The sequence below is a fragment of the Athene noctua genome, chromosome Z (genome assembly GCF_965140245.1).
Source record: "Athene noctua chromosome Z, bAthNoc1.hap1.1, whole genome shotgun sequence".
NCBI classification, from domain to species: domain Eukaryota; kingdom Metazoa; phylum Chordata; class Aves; order Strigiformes; family Strigidae; genus Athene; species Athene noctua.
This window is the reverse complement of record NC_134077.1, coordinates 72,050,443-72,065,827: the sequence shown is the minus strand read 5'-3', so window position 1 is coordinate 72,065,827 and position 15,385 is coordinate 72,050,443.

Genomic DNA, 15,385 nt, shown 5'->3' with positions numbered 1-15,385 from the left:
AATTTTTTCTAGCACTGAAATGTTGCTATTTCTGGGATAACACACAGTATGCTGCAGTTGCACTCAGTTTTGTGAAAAGACGTGAACAAATATATCCTTTCCAAGCAAAGTCACGGAATTATATTGCATAGACAGAATGTAATCTCCATTTTGGGCTCTGGATTTTAGCAACACTTGTTCAGAGCTGTTTTTTCCCATTTCACTGAGAAAATCATGGTTCCACAAGCCATAATGTATCAACTGTGTAATATGAAATAGGGTTACTAATAAATTGAGTGAGCAGTGTTATTTATCTGGATATACTTACCACAAGCACCACATGTTTTCATTGGAGGATTTGCACTGGGTAATTCAGTCACAGTAGCTTTTGTTGTCATTGAGAAAAAGCACCCAAACTATGCCTTACGACCCACAGGTCATAAAATTTTTGGTGCTATATTCCTGCATTCACACATTCTATTTTTAACAGCATTAAAATTATTATAGATTATTCATTCATTGAAAAGTTTTGACTATCTCCAGAGGAGCCTCTGATTACATTTTCATTTTCCAACATCTCAAAGCTGGAGGCTCAGTTTTCCAGTTCAACTAGAGCATTTTCCTTAGGTTCAACTAGTGTCTCAAGCTCATTTGATATTAACAGACTCAGCAGGGAGTATAACGCAGCTGTCCATGACCACTTTTATAGAAAACTAAACTGAGACCATGGTAGAAAGACCAGTAAAACTGTATCTAGAAGAAAACAGCTAAAACCACCTTACAGTGCAAAGTACTGAGAAGAGTCATGAATAGAAGAAGAAGATATTGGGAGATAAAATACAGAAGACATTGATGAAGTTATAATAAAATGGACAAAGAGATGTTTTCTCCCTTGGAAAAATTCTCTGAAGTTTAGGTTTTGGTTTTGTCCTCCAAGCATGATCAGGGTTGACGATAAACTTTTTTGCCATTGTCTTTTAGGAAAGTCAAGTTAGGTGGCTAGTATGCTGGTCTGATTCTGAAGAGCATGGCTGACTGATAAAGCCCATGTTCCACTAGTATCCAGCACAGAAAAGAAGTAAATATCAAGGACTGTGAAATATTTCAAAGAGAAAGTTTCTGACTAAGAACAACATGAAATCAAAAGTCATGTTTGTTTTGTCTGAGAAAGATGCCCCAGATACTCTGCAACTTTGTGTGGTAATACCTATTAGTACCTACTTTCAGCCTGTGGGCACTGGGGAAAAAAGTAGAGTAAGAGCGAAGAGGTGACTAGCAAGAGGGCCATGGCATTTTCTGTTGAATTTGGGAAGTAGTTATATAAATAGAGGCTGGGCAACTGTAGGAAGAAATTTGGACAGATGTAGCAGGTATTTAAGCAAACATTGAACCTGACCACTTCTCTTCCCATGTGCTCTCCTCAGGAGAATCAGTGTCCCAGATGTGGTATAGGAATTCATCATTTGGAGGAAACAGGGGGAGAGGGTTGATTCTGGCACAACTGCCCTTCAGCCTCAACCCTGCAAAACCCAAGGTATTGCACAAAGTGTAAGTCAGGTAGGCACTGGCCAAAAGTGTCACTTCATCACCTCAGACAATCAGAATGATTTCTTGCAGCTCTTGTGTTCCCCATGGAGCAGAGCACCACCGTGCACTTAGCACCTCTGGCATCTCTCCTGACTCTCGGGATCCCTGCTCATTTTCTCCTCTGGGTACTTATGAAAGGTGACTGACACAGACTGCACTCACCAACTGCCTCCAGGATTTTGAGACTGAGCAAACAACTCCTTATGATTTCATCCAATTTCAGCCTTTATCAAATGTATGGGCTGTCCTACAGAGGTGTAGGTTACCACAGTGAGAATTTAAACCTATTGACAATAGACTATAGACTTTCTGAGTTGCCTTCTACAGCTCCTGAGAGGGCACCTGAATATTCTCATACACCTACAGACCACACAAAACCCCCAGCTGTAATCAGTAGGACTGTTTGTCCAAAGCAGGGGCACAGCATCATGTTGCAGGATTGCTATACAGTGTGCTGCTCTTTTCAAGAAGTGCCAACATGCTCTGGCTCCTGTTCCAAAAGCTAATGGGATGCTCTCATGAGTAAGCATTTTCCAGACTGAGTGCACTGTGACCTCTCTAAACTCCAGATCTCTGGGGAGAAATTTCTCAACATTGCTTGCAGACCCCTGCCTACCTCTGTCTCTGCATTGTGCCACTGCTGGTTTGGCCTGTCCATCCACTGTTGCACCAGCAGCAAGTGCACAAGGACTAATCATGGGCATCTCCAACTTGGTGTTGCCTCGCTGTCTGTCTGGGGGTAGCCAACAAAATTTTCATTCCATTAGAATTGTTTTCCAGTGGCTTCTAGACAAATTTCAATTAAAGGGGTTTTTTAGGGTTTTGTTTTGTTTTGCTATTTTTTTCCTGAGCTTCCTTTGCTATTTTTTCCCCCTGAACAGGGAAACATACACCAGAATCTAATAAACACTGAAAGCTAAGCTGGGTTATTTTGGGTTGATTGCATCTACAGTGATATTTTGCATTGAGAATTTAATTAACAGTTCTTTTTATGATAAATACACCAGAATAAAATTCAGCTCATTTTCCAAGAGCTGAATTTGTTCTCTACTGCTAATGGCAATAAAAATTAATACAATCTTATTTTAGTGAGTATAGTAAGGTTAGGTAATTCTGAAAGAATGAGAGGACCCCACCTGCCAATGGAAACAATATCTTTTAAATATGGTGTATAGATGTATTTATATTAAATAATATATTTTACCTTCATTATTCTCCTGTTTTCTCATTTATAAAATGCAGGTTTGCTTGGTTTTGTAAAGCTGTTTGAAATAAATAGGAGAAAAGGTAGATACCAGTTCTCTCAGAACAAAAAGCGGAGGTATTTCTTATCTGAATTTTTATTTACATTTATATTCTTCTGCTTGTTTTCCTACGTGTATGTTTTCCTTTTAAGGAATTTTTCTGCTGATGTTACTCAGTTGTTCAGGTTTTTTTTCTTAAGCATTTATGCTTTTGATGTCATTGATTCAAAAAGCGGGGAGAAGTTGTCACTATGAAAATGAGTGAAGGTGAGATTTCATAACATGACTGGATGATCATTCTCCTTTTGCTTTCTGTTTCCGCTGTCTTCTAGCCTGAGGGGTCTCCTCACCTATTCTCCAAGTACATTTTAAGCATGCTGTGATAATATTAACAAAAGGAGTTTACCATATCAGAGAGTTAAATGTTCTCAGATAATTTAAGATCCAGACACACTGGAGAAGAAAAGTCTATTGTAAACTGTTTGGGTTTTTTTTCACTAGGAAAAAAATATGAGACTGAAAAGTTTACTGTGTTGGGCTAATAGTATATCCAGCACAATATAGTAGGATAGTTCTCCTTGTACTTGTGATACAGTGCCTCTGGCTTAGTATAACCTCATTATGCAGTACGCCCAGTTTACTGAAATTCTGGAAGCTGATAACAATAATTAAGCAATAAGACATGACAAGTAGTATTTTATTATGCCATCCCAGAATGCCTAGGTGAGTTGTTAGGCACATGGCCAACTACTTTGAACCACCTGGAAGAATTATTTTTAAACATATCATGGATAGTGGTAGGGAATTATCAGATTTTCTTGCAGCTATGCAGTTATCACATCCTAATCACCCTGGTAAGAGCTCATCTGCTTAGTAATAAGACTGATATTGACTTAAGTAATAATGACCAGGGGTGAACATTGCTGCTGGTTTAATGACTGATGGGTATGAACACATGGCCCAAGGCATAACAGTAGGCCCTTAGTCCCCATATAGAGCCCCAAAATGCAGTTGTGGGTGTTACTATAAGACAAGGCTGACTGCAGGTGATTCGCGTTTGGAGGAAGGGCCAGAAAAAGGGAGCATCCTTGGGTAAGCTCAACATTTCATAAGAGCTGTAACGTTGTGTAAATTGATGTGAATAGCTTCTAGTCTTCTTTTCTGAAATATTTAAGATTTTTGAAATCTATTGACTTAATCTGACCTAGAGGGTTATATTTCCAGAAAATGGGATATCTTCAGTATGGGCATCTCATCCTCTGATGTTCAGATTAATCAAATACTGCCTTGCTTTTGAATGTGTTTGTGCACCTTTTCAAGCCTTAGCTCAGACTCCATCTAATCTGGAGCATAATGAAGTCACTACAAAAGTCTCAGTTGTTTTAATGGGATAAGAATTGAGGCCTCATTGTTTTACGGCTTCAGGATAACTGCATTGGGTAACTATCACATCAGGATTTACCAACAACAGCCATTACAAGTTAAGTTTGAAAAACTGCACTGTGAATATTGTGAAGAGTCATGCTCTCTAAGAAAGACATTAAGTGTTTCTAGACTAGGAAGGAAACCTAGGATTTCTAGGTTAGAAAGGAAATCTCTCTCTGCTCCCTGTATACTCAGGAGAGGATGAGACGATGTTCAGAGCAGCAGCCTAACTGGGGTCCTGTGAGCAGCACTCTGTGGGAGCATCCCTTTTCCTCTGCTTGTTGCAGTGAGGACTGAGTATGCTGAACCTTTCCATTCAGGACACTAGATTAAATGCCTTAAAAATTAACTGTGGTAACTTAAGCTTATAATGTTAAAATTTTGTTTTGTATATGGAAAGTGACTGAGTTACTAATTTTGAATGAATGCTAAAGTAGTCTTGGGTGCTCAGCTGATGACAACTCATTGGTTCTTAGAAGATACTGAATATCCATCATTGGTATGTAAAGGAAGCCCAGCTGAAGTGGATGAACACTTTGTCACTTTTCCAGTGGTCTCATTGCTGAGTTTCATCTAAACTTAACAGTCCAAATAAAAAGGTAGATAATGAAATGACTGGAGATGAACCTCTTGATTTCGCTTCTTGAAATATTGATTGACCTCCAGGATGCTCTGAGGGAAGAAACATTGATGTATACTTTAGATGTAAGAAAACTCATTTACTTTGGCTTTTTTTCTCTGAGTCTATGTCATACTGGTAGATGCTGACCCATAACATCATCCTAGAATATTGATTTGGGTTCATTCTCACCAAATATCACCTCGTTCTTTAGCAACACACAGAGGTCACGGCCAATCTGTAATGCAGATCATTCTATAAAAGGTTTGTTTTCTATCAAATAAATTTCACCGATATCAAAAGTGAAATTTAATGAAATAATGGAAGGCACCTGAAATGTGCAAACAGTTACTGAATAATTCATTACTGCATTCATATCTCTTCAATAAAAATTCTTTCCCTCAGACATCACAGCACTGCAATTTAGTTCTTCCTGTTTTCATGGAGGGATTTGCGACACCATTATGTCGTCATTACAGTGCATAGGACAAGCACTGTAGAAGAAAGGTTACTTAAATCTTACTTGCAGTTGGGCAGGTCAGGGAGTTGAACTAAACTGTGCAAGAGCTCCCCTGCCCTCCACTGCATTGACTATACTGAAAGGTGAGAAAGACAAGCCTTCTAACTATGGTCTCTGCCACAAATGCCTGCAGTGAATATGTACTGAGCAATATAAAAATTATGCTGGATTTCTAAAAATCCTTGTCTTGGTGCATGAAAGGCAAAGTTCCAAAGGGAAGGAGATTGTGCCATGCGTTTTTACTTTCTGAATGAAAAAAGCTTGATGGGACTTTACTAAGCTTTCAACTCTGCAGATCTGTACCATGAACCAGTGGGTCACAGTACAAAATCATTAACAATGCTGTTATTCACATGCTTACAAGTACTGTCCAATAAGGTGTTTGAAGGAAAATTGATTTTCTGTTCTTAATAAGTCAAGGACCTATAAGCAGGTTTATCTCAAGTGTTGCCTCTGGAACATCATTTTGTACTACTTTCTCTATGCTTCAGAATGCAAATTCATAATTAACACAAAGCTCTGCACCACTAAAAATGAGGTTTATTGTCTTTAAATATATTTCTAATTAAAACTGGAATTGAGATATTTTATAAATTAACAGTGTTCATGGCTAGGCAAATAACTGCAACTCAGATTCTCCACTCTACAATGTTATCCCTTCAGAAAAAAACATCATGCTCTTTTCCCATTTTTATGCTAAGTGCTAAATGAGAGCAGTGTTCATCCTTACCCAGGAGGTCTGACTGGGTCTTGTATTGACGTTATTCCCTTTGTAAGTCTGTGGCTGATGGTGAATATGGTAGATACCTTAAAACAATGTATTGATCAACTTGATGATAGGAACAGAACAGGATACAAAAGAAGAGGAAAGCCTCTAGACAAGCTGTCTAATTCCTGAAAGAGCTTCCAAACAACACTTGCAAATTAATCACTTTTTACATAGCAAAGTTTTGTCTTGGCAGTTTTCATCTCCTTACCCCACAGTTCACCACCTATCTCCTGAACTTCACAAGAAGATAAGCCAAGCCCTTTAGATAGCTGTTCATGAAGTCATCTTTGAATAAACTCTCAAGAGTCTGCGGGAAGGACACATTATTTTTATCCTGAGAGTCCTGCCGGTTAGTCCAAATACAGTTACATATTCCAAGGTCACAATGCAACATTAATAAATTTCAGACTATACATACAACATTTAATTCCTACCAAATCTCAGGCTAATAGGGCTGTATTCAGGCACAGTCACAAACATCCAAGCAGTGCAGTTGTATTTCCTGGGAATATTTCACATATTTTATGTAAGGTTTTGGGTTCCAGGCACAGTGTCCCCAGCTGTTTTCAGCCCTGGGAGGGCCAGATGGGGTAACCTCGCTGATCAGCCTCATGTCCCTGTGCATGCACTCTCTGAATACTTAGAGACCTGCAGGATCTGTGCATGCAATTCTCTACAAGTCACGAGCCAGCAGCTTTGTGATGTATCTTAGCTGCAACCTCAGCTTGACACCTGCTCCCATGCTGAGCCTTGTGCACACGATGAGGGAAATGGTGATCAACTGCAAACACAAGTATGTGTGTGGACACCCATAGTCATGTGTGCACTGAGGGATTTATTGTGCTTTCATGTCAGTCTAAAAAGGACTACGTTTTCTGAAAATATTGCTATAAACTGATGCAAGTCAGGGCTGTGTCAAACTCTGGGAGCATGGGAACAGAGATTTTGAAAGATGTGCTCCTGAAGCTAGAGACCCGTAACTATATTTAAAGCTTAATCTAATTTTTAAGTGAAGTTTCCCCACTGCTTTCCTATAGGCAAAGGAATCTTACTGGAGACACCTACAAAAAAAAAAAAAAAAAAAAAAAAGAGAATAATCCCAGCTGTACATGCATATCCCAACATGTATTTCAGCTACAGACACTGAAAGCAGAAAAGACCAGGCATCTAACAAATCCCACTGCCAACACTGTTGTCTCCCTGCATTACATTCTCTAATCTTTTTTGTCCTTGGAGTACTGTAAATCTGTTATTCAGGTTTAAATGATCACAGACTGATCCATATTAGGTATGCCATAGATCCACAAAGGAATGTGTGGTAAATCAAGATATTTTCTGAAATGTGTTTCCCACAGTATTCTTCTGGAGAATCTGATTGCTCATGGCTTGGAGGGATGTACTGTTTGCTGGGTAAAAACTGCCTGGATGACCAGGCCCAAAGGTTTGTGGTAAATGGAGTTAAATCCGTCTGGCATCCTGTCACAAGTGGTGCTCCCCAGGGCTCAGCATTAGGGCCAGTTCTGTTTACAGAATCACAGAATCATTCAGGTTGGAAAAGACCCTTGGGATCATCGAGTCCAACCCTCAGCCCGACTCTACAAAGTTCTCCCCTACACCATACCCCCCAACATCTCATCTAAATGACCCTTAAACACATCCAGGGATGGTGACTCCACCCCCTCCCTGGGCAGCCTATTCCACTCTCTGACCACTCTTTCTGTGAAAATTTTTTTTTTAACGTCCAGTCTAAACCTCCCCTGTTGCAGTTTAAAGCCATTCCCCCTTGTTCTGTCGCTAATCACCTGTGAGAAGAGACCAGCACCAACCTCCCTACAATGTCCTTTCAGGTAGCTGTAGGGAGTGATGAGGTCTCCCCTCAGCCTTCTCCTCCTCAAACTGAACAGTCCCAGCTCCTTCAGTTGCTCCTCACAGGATTTGTTCTCCAGGTCCTTCACCAGCTTTATTGCCTTCCTCTGCACTCGCTCCAGCACCTCGAGATCTCTCTCGTATTGAGGTGCCCAAAACTGGACACAACACTCCAGGTGTGGCCTCACCAGTGCAGAGTACAGGGGGACTGTCACCTCCCTACTTCTGCTGGTCACACTATTTCTGATACAAGCCAGGATGCCGTTGGCTTTCTTGGCCACCTGGGCACACTGCTGGCTCATGTTCAGCTGCTTGTCAATGAGAACCCCCAGATCCTTCTCTCCCAGACAGCTCCAGCCGCACCTCCCCAAGCCTGTAGCCATGCCCAAGAGCAGGACCTGGCACTTGGCCTTGTTGAAGCTCATCCTGTTAACGTTGGTCCACTGATCCAATCTATCCAAGTCTCTCCGTAGAGCCTCCCTGTCCTCATGGAGATCAACACTCCTGCAAAACTAGGTGTCATCTGCGAATTCACTGATGATACACTCTATGTCCTTATCAAGATCATCAATAAAGATGTTGAACAGAAATGGTCCCAACACTGAGCCCTGAGAACACCACTGTGACCGGCTGCCAGCTGGATTTAGCTCCACTGACCACCACTCTCTGGGACCGTCCATCCAGCCAGTGCTTGACCCAGCAGACCGTTCGCTCATCCAGGCCATGGGCAGCCAGTTTTTCTATGAGAATTCTATGGGGAACTGTGTCAAATCTTTCTGAAGATCCAGTTAGACATTATCCACAGCCGTTCCCTTGTCCAATAGTCAGGTTATCTTGTCACAGAAGGAGATCAGGTATGTCAGGAAGGACCTGCCTTTCAAAAACCCATGCTGACTGGGCCTGATTCCCTAGTTGTCCATTATACGACTTGTAATGGCACTCAAGATGTTTAATATCTTTATTAATGTTCTGGCTGAGGGGATCAAGTGCACCCTCAGTAAGTTTGAAGACAACACCAAGTTGGGTGGGAGTGTTGATCTGCTCAAGGGTAGGAAGGCTCTAGAGAGGGATCTGGACAGGCTGGATTGATGGGCTGAATGGGGTTCTGCAATCCCACACAGTGCTACAGGCTTGGGGAAGAGTGGCTGGAAAGCTGCCCAGTGGAAAAGGACCTGAGGGTGTTAGTCAACCAGCAGCTGAACAGGAGCCAGCAGTGTGTCCAGGTGGGTGAGAAGGCCAACAGCATCCTGGCTTGTATCAGCAGTAGCGTGGCCAGCAGCACTAGGGAAGTGATCGTCTCCCTGTACTTGGCACTGGTGAGGCTGCACCTTGAATACTGTGTTCACTACAAGAAAGACACTGAGGTGCTAGACCGTGTCCAGAGAAGAGGAACAAAGCTGGTGAAGGGCCTCGAGCACAAGTCTTGTGAGGAGCGGTGGAGGGAACTGGGGTTGTTTAGCCTGGAGAAAGGAGGCTCAGGGGAGACCTTATCACCCTCTACAACTACCTGAAAGGAGGTTGTGGCAAGGTGGGCGCTAGTCTCTTTTCCCAAGTAACAAGCGATAGAATGAAAAGAAATGGTCTCAAGTTGCACCAGGGGAGGTTTAGACTGGATATTAGGAAAAGTTTCCTCACTAAAGGGGTTGTCAAGCATGGGAACAGACAGCCCAGGGAAGTGGTTGTATCACTATCTCTGGTGGTACTGAAAAGACATGTAGATGTGTCTCTTAGGGACATGGTTTACTGGTGGACTTTGCAGTGTTAAGTTTATGATTGGACTCAATGATCTTAAAGAGCTTTTCCAACCTAAATTATTCGATGATTCTAAGATAATTCCCAATTAAACTGTAGAGAAATATAAATTCCCACTCATTATACAACTGAATGCCACTGAAGTGCAACTTTTGAACCTTTCTGAGTCCTAGCACTTTCTTCATCACATATTCAACTCAAGCATCAGAGCATCTTTACAGTTGTCCTGGATTTGGTATACATCCCTCCTGATGTTTAACTCATAATATAATAAAATATGAAAGTATCTAGTTGCTGACTGAAGCCCTGGTCTTCTAACATATTCTCTGTGTGTTTAGCTGTCTCCTTGGTCAGTGAGGCTCAAGGGGGAAAACCCAACATGCAGAATGCACAGTCACCATGGCCATGAAGGGAGCATCAGTGAACAACAAGGCAACGGGTTTGTACCTATGGCATTTACAATGTTTTGGGAATCTGAGTCAACTATCTTCAAGATATTAATAAGAACTTCACATCTCAATAAGAATGTCAAAAGTAAACTCCTTTTATTCACTATTCTGAACTTTCACATACTTTGCTTTAATGGCTTTATATTTCTAAACATACATAAAATGTATTAAAAAGACACTTTTGAGCACCTTCAGTCTTCAGATAACACACTATGAAAGCTGGAAGAGTTTTTAAAATTGGTAATTTAAAAGAAGCCTACATACAAGAAAAATACTGTTTCCAAACATGAAATGAAATGAAGCTTAAAGATAGTAAAATATTGTTTCTATCTTTAGAGCCACAACTGCTAATCTTTCAGTTCATTATTACATCTATATACAGTTCTTGGTAACCAAAAGCATTATGCCAGTATTTTATGTATAAAGTTTATTAACTTGCTTTCCCACCAACTCATTAAACTGATTTTTTTTTTTTTTTTTTTTTTTGAGAAGAAACACATTGTCTGAAAAGCAAGCTTACCACTTGCTTTAAATTGTCCTTTTCGTATGACCATCTCCTTGGATGTCAACTATTCTACTTGTAGAACAGTGCACAGGATAGCAGGTTTCATCTCAAGGAAGTAAATGGGCAATTTGATTGCGGATGTATTACATACTCAGCAAAGCATTAGATAAAGATCTTGTGTAATGAAGTTAAGTGTATTTACTGCATTAGGAATACATTCTGTCCTCTCACCTCAGATCAAGAGATTTTTTAAAAAATATTATGGTATTTAGAAGACAAACTTTCTAAGTTCATTGTGTTTGTTTGGGATTTTTTCTTTTGTCTTTTGAAACTCAGGTCTTATTTCTAAGCCTTTCTCAAAAGACATGTAAGCTGGAAACATTAAATGAAAGCAGAGTTTCATGTTCACAGGATTGTAGGAGCAGGCACTTTCCTTTACAAGATGGTAAATATTCTAAGAAGGATAATTTCTAGCCCTTTCGGCAACTTTTGCCTCCTTTATTTCAACCCTGCTACAAAAAGTCCAGCTTTGCCTTGCTGTGTTTTCTGTGGTACTGCTACCTGAGTATGCCTACTGGGTCTAGTGAAGTGTTACACGTACAATACAGCTGAGCAGGATACAGCCACAGGCTAGCCACACTGCACACATTTACTGCCGCACTGTATATCTATAATAATCACATTTTACTGTCATTCTCTGAAACAGGCGAGTTAATTTGTCTCTCTCTACCTTGCCACTAATGCTTATATGTGCAAGAACTTAACTGTATTTGCGACATCATCCACTCTCTCAAACTTGCTTGAAACCTGTCCAGAAGTCACAGGGAGGAGGACGGAGGGAAGCCAACAGACATACAGACAGACAGTGTGATCACGCCAGATCCACGCCCTTCAAAACCCAGCTGGAAAAACAGCTCAAATTCCACGAGTCTCTGCAATTTGCTGTAACACAGAAGGGAATTTCTCACATGCAATGGTAATTTTTGTTGTCTGGCTGAGCAGCAGACCAGTTTAGGTGGCTGTTTAACAATGGCTTACTCATGCACATGCTTTGGTCAGGTGGATTACAGCAGAGGGATCAGCCGGGGAAAGAAGATGCCATTTGATTTCTTACTTGTGGCCATATGGTCTGTTGCTTTGCTTGTAATTGTACTCGATGTAGCACTTAGTAAAATAATTACCTGGCAAAAAAAAATCATCGGCATAACTGTGATCAATAATTGGGCAGCAGTAAAAATAGGCAAGTGCTGCAGGCAGAGAGTTGTGAGCCCATGCACAAGTTGGGAGAGTACAGTATTAACCTGTCATTTAAATCAATCTTCTAAAAGAAAAAATTCAAGTAAAACTGACATTCTGCTTTGGGAAATCAGGAATCTGCAACATTTCTGTGTAACAATTAATAGAGAACACCTGAATGTATATTTCCATGTCATATAAACCCTTCATCTTAGAGAAAACACTTAGCAGAAATCTTTTGGCAGACTTTATTCATGCAAGTTGCTGACTGCAGTGAAAAGGCGAGTGGCACAGGGCACTGTCTCTATAGTAACACTGTCACCAGAGGCTTGTGAACTGTGTTTCTGAGAGCAAAGCTGCATAAGATAAGTGGAGCTATCACAGCTCCCCTTTTCACAGCTTTGGCCCTTCCCTGAAGAACTATGCTGCCTCTTGCTTCCCTGGCAACTTAGAAAAAACACAGCATGTGCCTATACTGCTGTCAGCCCAATGTGGCATCGCCTTGTGATTAAAACATTCAGCATGGTGTGTAACACTGGACATCACACACAAACACAGCAAACCCCCTGCTTAAAGTTTTAACTTGCTATTTTAAGCCCAAGGGGAAGTGCTGTCCATGAAGTTTTCCACAAAGCATAAATGGGGAATGGAGTTGGAAAAAAAAGAAATTAAGTTTTCCCAACTGTGCTACTCCCCTTGCTGGTGTGATGAGCTCAAAAGCTTGTTTAAAACCAGACCTCTGCAGGTGGCTGCAGAAGACAAGCACAGTCTGTACCATCAACTCTGAAGAATTTTCTAGTTTGATTGCTCAGAAGCAAGTTGCTCTAAAAGGTGCTATACCATCAGCAACTTCTGCCAAATGTACTCCTTCTCTGGAAGTTTCAGGCTTTTAGTTTCAGGATCCCATCCAACTGGAGGCTCAGCAGTGATGATAAAGCAAAGCTTGCAACCAGCGAAGCTAGACGAGAGTAGTGTCTTTGATGCAGGCAAGGAAGGTTGCTTCTCTCAAACAGCAGGATTTAAGATTGCCTTTGCATTTTTTGCTCTTCTCACATTTTTATCTGGACCAGTGAAATGGGGGACCTTGAGACTTCTCACTAGTACCTTGCTTTGAAAATAGGTTAGTACTGCATTCCAGCATCAGGCTTGTACAAAATAAGGGGTTACAGATTATAATGTTTTCACCTCCTAAAAACATGTCAGTATTTTCAGCTCATTCTGCTGTAGTGCTTTTAGTCCTTAGTCTTCATTAGCCCTAACTCTTATCTGAAGGCAATGCTGGGGGATGTCTAAACTCCCTCGCACGGCACAGGGAGTTGTGCCAGAACAGATTGCAAGGAGAGTGATGCAGCACAACTCAGGTCCCTCCTTCTCTCGTCAAGATAGAAACTGTGCTTTGGTAAAAACAAGCCTCCCCACTAGGCATTCTCAGAAGCCACCCTCTGTCTGCTGCTTACCATCAACATCCACTTGTGACCTGAAAGGTGGAACAGGAAGACAAGCTTCAGCCTTTTTCTGAGATACAATAGAATGAATCACTGGTTTTGTAGTCCTGAAAAATATAAATAGTTGATGAACTACAGATTATCATTGCCTCCCAGCCCCTTTTTCCACACTATATTTATTACAAAGGGACTAACCTAAAATCCATCTCTGGACAAACATCACATATCCACACCTGTAAAATGACCTGTTAAGGTAAATGCATTTATATGAATACTAGATGATAATTAAATTCCCAATATCTTATACTTTGAATGAAAGAAGACTGCCATGACTTACAGATTTTCTCCTGGAATTTCTTCAATCCTTTCTCTTGGATTTTTTAAATGTCAGTGTTTTCAACTGTTGGTAACAAACTCTGAGAAGTGCTACAACAGTGGTAAATTTTGCCACCTCCACCAGAGTGTTGAAAGGATCTGAGACTGGGCAAGTAGCCCCCAGGTTACTCCTGAACATAGCAGTGTCAAGCTGACAAAATAGAGGTAAGGGTAACTTTAAGGCTAAAGTCACCGGTAAGTGTGAGGACAGAAATACCACATTCAGAGCAATGCAGAAATCTTAAAAGTCAACTAGTTAGCTGAACTATTGAGGAAAGACTAAAGATTACCAAATAAAAATTAAATTTAAAATTATTTTTTCCTTCCAATTTTTAAATTCTGTGGTTTTCTAAAGCAGAACCTGGTGAAAGGACTTTTTGAGAAGGCTTATTCAAGGCACTTATAGCTCCCTTGTAGTCGTTAGCAGGCAGGAATATTGTCTGTTTATTTCAACACATGAAAAAAAGCAAAGCAATACTGACATTAGAGTCAGCATAAAAAGAGCCTTGTCTGTTAATTCAAACTATGTGGGTTTTGACAAAGAACATTCACAGACCCTGATAGTAAAGTTTGTTCCTTGTTTGCTCTATAGCAAGAACAGTTCTCAAGGTTTATTACACTACTTTGCTGAAAACAGTTTATTTCCTAATTTTCAACAGTCTTTGGTTGCATTAGAAATTCTGGCCCAACACTCTTGTGTTATTCCACTCCTGTGTTATTCCAGTGTTATGCATCTTCACAGCTCACACATTATTTTAGTCTGAATGGCTTTATTTAGATTACTGCAACTAGCTCAGAAAGCATCATTATAACATCTCCTTGATGAAGCACACAGCCTGTACAACGCACACAACATCATCACTCCTGGACTACCTCACATGGAACTGCCCCAAGATGGGACATGAACCCCACTCTGTACCTAAGGAGGCACTGTACAGCTTTGACATTACATAACTTCATATGCTACAAATCAGCAATAAAGAATATTCCAGCTGAAATAGTGGATTACAGGCAACCCCCCCAGGTTAAAAAGTCTCACATCTATGCAGTTGCAAAATAAATAAGTACAAAAAACTCCCAAACCCTTCACTTAAGAATATCCTATTGCTTGGGGCCTGAAGTGCTAAGGCTTGGACAACTGGCCCAAGCCAGAGCTGACCTATAGATGAATCCTGTACATTTTATAACTGATAACCATTGTGCTAGTAGGTATTGTACTAAGTTATAACAACCCACCTGTGCTGATGTAAAAAGTGCTAAAGCATTGAAATACTGAAGCCTGAAAAACAGGCCCCAAGCCGAAGCTGCTAAGTTAGTGTGTAATCATGAACAAAGTATGTAAACTCGCTAGTGAAAGATGCAGCCTAGAATATAATCAGTAGTGAGGAGAGAATGTATCCAACTTCCCGTGTTTAGCCTGTTCAAGGCTGAGAACCCAAGTATCTGGCCTTGTCAGAAACTCCCTTGGTTTCCCCCCCTGAGCCCTGGCCAGGCTTTGGGTGGAATCCAACAGGAGAACGAAACCAGAAATTTTCCGCTCAAAACAAAGGTGCCAGCTCTTCTGGCCTGTCAATCTCTGGTCTATAGTGCTGGGCCCGTTTGCAGCGACTCTGG